Source organism: Lolium perenne, chromosome 1, assembly GCF_019359855.2.
Source record: "Lolium perenne isolate Kyuss_39 chromosome 1, Kyuss_2.0, whole genome shotgun sequence".
NCBI classification, from domain to species: domain Eukaryota; kingdom Viridiplantae; phylum Streptophyta; class Magnoliopsida; order Poales; family Poaceae; genus Lolium; species Lolium perenne.
The window spans coordinates 266,900,991-266,906,110 of NC_067244.2; the positions used below are offsets into that span (position 1 = coordinate 266,900,991).

At 50.5% G+C, this 5,120-nt stretch overlaps 1 long non-coding RNA gene across 2 annotated transcripts; it reads left to right on the top strand.

Moving 5' to 3' along the window:
• Nucleotides 1–2,025: 2,025 nt before the first annotated feature.
• Nucleotides 2,026–3,769, top strand: LOC127327885 (uncharacterized). 2 transcript variants are annotated; one of them, XR_007868826.2, is made up of 5 exons: nucleotides 2,026–2,196; nucleotides 2,415–2,542; nucleotides 2,644–2,828; nucleotides 2,903–3,037; nucleotides 3,420–3,769. It is a non-coding gene; the product is annotated as an uncharacterized lncRNA (long non-coding RNA). The 2 variants fall into 2 exon arrangements; XR_007868825.2 differs by having other exon boundaries at nucleotides 2,027–2,196; nucleotides 3,423–3,769.
• Nucleotides 3,770–5,120: the final 1,351 nt, after the last annotated feature.

The following is a 5,120-nucleotide window of genomic DNA, read 5'->3' on the forward strand; positions in this document are numbered from 1 at the left end:
AAAATATTGACTTCGGCTTTTGTTTCGTCCGATTCCGAGAATATTTCCTGTACAACTTTTCTGAAACCAAAAACAGCAGAAAACATGGAACTGACACTGTGACATCTTGTCAATAGGTTAGTGCCGCAAAATGTATAAAAGTGCAACAAAGTGTAAGTAAAACATAGTGGAATCGATGTAAAACAAGGATGGAGCATCCAAAATTATAGATACGTTTGAGACGTATCACCCGGCAGCGCCCCACGCAACGGGTGGAGTACTCCCTCCGTGCGCAGGTCTTCGAGGAGCCACAGGTGGAGAGAGAACAAGAGAGAGAGAAGGGAAGAGTAGAGGAGGCGTCCAAATGGGCCCCTTTTTCTCCCAAACCCTAATTCTGGTTGTGTGTTGCTCTCCTCCAAATCCCTCCACTATATATAGGGGGAAGGGTAGGGGTGGAGGCCTTGGCTAGGCAATGTGGGACTAAGAGCATCACTAGCAGTGCCCTCAAACTGGTAACCCTCAAAACCAGTTTGAGGGCCGAGAAAACGCAAATTTGAAGGCCCAAAACGGCCGGCGCAAATCAGTGCCCTCAAACCAATCCTCAAAACAAAATTGTTTTTGACTTTGAGCCGTCGCTACATACGGGACGGACCGCGAGCTCGCGCAGAGGCGGGAGGGGCTCCATGGCAGCGGTGCACATGGGAGCGCGACGGCCGCCGTGAGCCAGAAATCTGCCTCCGACGCGACGAATTGGAAGGTGGTGGCCGAATTGGGCCGGGGCGATGGCGGCGGCGGTCGAATAAGGCCGAGGCGGCGGTGGAGTGCGCTGACGAGGAGGCGGGCACGGGGAGGAGGTGGTTGGCGGCGGCCAAATCGGGCCGTGGCAGGGGACGGCGGGGAGGTAGGGAGGCGGGGGACGGCCAGTGGCGGCCGAATCGGGCCGCGAGGGGGGACAGCGAGGAGGCAGGGGACGGCGGGGAGGCAGGGAGGCGGGGGACGGCTGGTGGTGGCCGAATCGGGTTGCGAAGGGGACGGCAGGGAGGCAGGGAGGCGGGGGATGACCGATGGCGGCCAAATCGGGCCGCGGCGGGGGATGGCCGGTGGCGGCCGAATCGAGCCAGGCGGCGGCCCGTGGTGGCGAGGATGAATCCATAGTTGGGGGATTTTTTCCTCCCGCTAGCCAGCGTTGACCCCAATGAAGGGCCCTTTAGTTTTGCCTCTCAACCTGTGTTTGTGCGGGTTGGGATGGAAAATGAGGGCTAGGCCTTCAAATTTTTTTGAGGGTTTACGGGTTTGAGGGCTCTGTTCCGCGCCAACTTTTGGCCTCAACTCTCAAAAAAAGCAGTTATTTTGAGGATTTGACCAGTTTGAGGGCACTGCTAGTGCTGCTCTAAAAGAGGGACAATGGAGGGGTGGCTGGGCCCCTTTAGGATTGGCCGGATGGGTCCCTTAAGGCCCACCTGCTCCCAACTCAAACCCTAGCCCCCCATAAAACCCTAGGGGGCGGCCACTTAGTGGGCCTCTCTTAGAGAGGCCCATTAAGGTGGGCTGCACATTTTTATTAATAAATATATATTTAATATTAATTTGTTTAATTAACATATAATACAACTCCCGATGATCCGAGACACATGAGGGGAGAAGGAGTGTGCATACACGATGATGAGGTTGAGCTGCTGGGGGCCGGTGAAGTGGTCGACGCAGGAGTGGTTGACACTAGTGGGCTTGTGCGCTGTGACGGTGTAGTTCACGTGCTCATCTCCGCAACTGCCGTGTGCCACCGCAGCCGCCGGAGGAGGGTTCTTATTTTATTTCTGAAAAACCCCGGAGGAGGTGTACAAAGCGGAAACTGCTGGTACCGTGCGTTTCCTACCGTCGTTTCGATAAGGTCTTGTTTACTTCTCAAATTTTTTGGGAGTTGAGAGGGGAAATTTCCGGCCCACGACCAAATCCGGAAAGTTATCGAACGGGCCGGTTTACTTCTCAAGTATTTCTGGGAAATTTTCCGGCCCATCCCCGAACTTCCCGATCCGCTAACCTTCACCCTCGCGTATCCTCACCAACGAGGGTACCCCGTGTTTCTGCTCGTGGAAAGGAGAGAGCACGCGACCGGCGGGGACAGGAGACGGCGGCGGCGGGGAAAGGAGACGACGTCGGGGAAAGAAGGAGCAAATCACAAAGGCGCCGAAGAGATCCTCCTCCGGCGGCTAGTCCCCGGTGAGTCCTCGCTCCTCCTCCCCTTTTCTCCTTGCGGCGATGTGGGCGCCGTCGTTCGTCTAGCCGGCGAACCTTTCCTCCCAGCCCTCCTGCTGTGTTCTGTTTTTTAGTTCGTCCCGTGCATCTAGTCTCAAAAGCTTGTCATGAAGTGTTTCCCTTTTTGTTCTTTTTTCATTCGTGATGGTCTAAAATTGAGCAACTACCCTGGAATCCAACAGAGATGGCAGCGATGGCCGCTATTCGGCATGCGGGAAGGAGGCTCGTCGGTGGTGGCCGGCTAGCACAGGCGCCCAGCCGGCCTGTGTCTACTACCCCGGCCGGTGTCGGCCGCCCAGATTTCACCCAGGTGTTCCTCCTATACACATTCAGTTTCCTAGTTCTATTCAGTTTGCAGCAACAAATCTGTGCCGTGCTGACGCCATACCTGCCTCCCCTGCTGTGCTGCAGAACTTCCGATCCCACGGCAGCGAAAAGGCTAATCTCTTGATGCAAGTGCAGCAGAAGAAGGAATTGCTCTACAACCTTATCTGCGAACACGGCTGTGAGGTCAATGGCAAGATGTGCCTGCCAAACTTGGAGCTCCTGCGTCATCTCTCGGCACAAGTCAAGCCTAGGCCCAGCGATCTTGCTTGGTATATAAACATAACATCTCTTTTGTGATATTGTTTTTGTAGACCGAGAAATGCAACTTTTTATATCTTTTCAGGTGCTTTCTTCGATTAACACATACGGCATACGTTGTATGTATGTGCGCCAGTCCTGTGGTGACTCTCTATGGGAGTTGGATCGTCTTCAAAACCACCAGGGACAGATTGCGTGGAGAAGAGAATTAGCCACATATGTATGTCTGCTCTGCTACACTTTTTGCTCATATTTTCAGTAGTTTCACAGTTAGTATGCTCATTGAAAAAACTAATTTAATGATTTAAGGCTATGAAAATAATTTTCTCATCATCTACTCTTTTGCACAATGATCTTGTTTAATTGAGGAACCTTAATATTGGACATCCGAGCTGGTCATTTAATACCAATGTTTAGTTCATCACGTTGGTAACTGAACCCTTTTTAGAATAAACTAGAAAATACCTTTCTGGTTGTGTTCCAAGTCCCATGATTATTTTGTGTGAATTTTATCTGTTAAATTAACAGCTTGTTCGTGAACTAACTAACTAGGAGTTGCAGTCTTATTAGTTCACTTGCTTATATCTAGTTTTCTGAAACAGCAGGAGCTATTATTCTTGAAAGATGGTGTCGGCACATTTCAACAACAATGGCGCGCAAGATTCTGTAGTCCTGTGTTGTCATGTATCTTCAGTTAGCATTTATCTAGTTTTCTGAAACAGCAGGAGCTATTATTCTTGAAAGATGGTGTCGGCACATTTCAACAACAATGGCGCGCAAGATTCTGTAGTCCTGTGTTGTCATGTATCTTCAGTTAGCATTTATCAAAAATTCACTATCTTGGATGTTACTTCTTGCAGTCATTGACCATACTATGTATAACTGGATGTTGCTTGAGCCGTCAAATTTAGAAGTATGTGGTATGACTGATTATTGTCGTTTTTGGTACTGAGCAGATGGTGTATTCTTTTTTCTGTAGTATGAGATGTTGTTTTGTTTAGAAATCCCTTGGAGGATGCTCCAATTATTATGTATTCTATAACGGCTGGCTGCAGCCTGTATATGCAGTCAAATGTTCTGCCCGTGCAGTTTGGTGCCTTTTTTTAGGCAAAAAGGGTTGTGGTTGCTGGCTTGTGGCTTGTGCAGCATGCACGAATGCATGCCGTCGATTTTCATAGTCCATTTGGACCTTGTGTCCAGTATTATGGAAACTTGGACCTTGGATGGTTGATATCCAGTACATGCCTGTATGCTGAAGCTTCGATGAGAAAACTTGCCTCCTACATATATTTATTACAGGCAATCAACCATCTTCTCAAGAGTTGTTTCTAGATCAAAGCCACATATAATTATACTAGAATACTTCTAAGACAGAAGCATAAATATAAGCCGCCCCATTAGTGCTCGTCATGCCAAGACTTCTGTGATTTTTTGCCTTCGAAGCCAATGCTTCTTCTGAAACTGATCACTTGGTCAGCTAACTGTTAACCATCGGCTCCAGTTCAGACACTGATCCATATGATCAGGTACATGGCGAGCCACTCTAACTCTGAAATAAATCAAGTCAAGCATCTCATAGATCAGATTGTTTTTTTTTTTGATACTAATATCTGGAATATATTAAGTAAGGAAAACAAGATAATACAAGAACTGTCCAGATAGAAGACAGCTGTCCCCAAACTTCAGAAAGAACCCTAGCCAAACTAAAATTACAATAGAGCCCTTGGGATCTTCTGGAACATCCAAGATCGGCCACCGCCCAAACCAACACCTCGACCTCGCCGGAGAGCAAGAAGAGGCGTCACCGGCCGCAGTTGTGTTGCCGAAGAGATACTGTAGAGGAAAGAACCTCGTTGAAGTCGCCGCAGATTCCACCCGGCGCGGACGCCGGGATCTAAGGGAGATTGACCGCAAATCGGCGGGGGACACACCCCGCATCTCGCCGGCAGTCAGGCCCGACTTACTGGCTGGAGCCAGCAGCGAAGCCTGCATAAGCTTGTACCGAAAAAGAAGGAGCAGCTGAAGATGCGCCTCGACAGCACGAGGCGCCTGGACTCCTGTACACGGACGCCAAGGATCTGGAAGACCAGAACCAACGCCCCCGTCCTCCACAAACTTGCCAGCGCCGACGGAGCAACCGACGCGAGCACGAGCAAGCAGCCGGGAGGACCAAAACTCGCAAGATGGTGAAGCCCACCTCGCCAGGACCACACCCGCGAGACCACCGCCGTAAGCTCGCCAGCAGAGCCCCGAAGAGCGCCGCCGATGTGAGGATCGAGCACCGGCACCTTTACTCCAGAGCT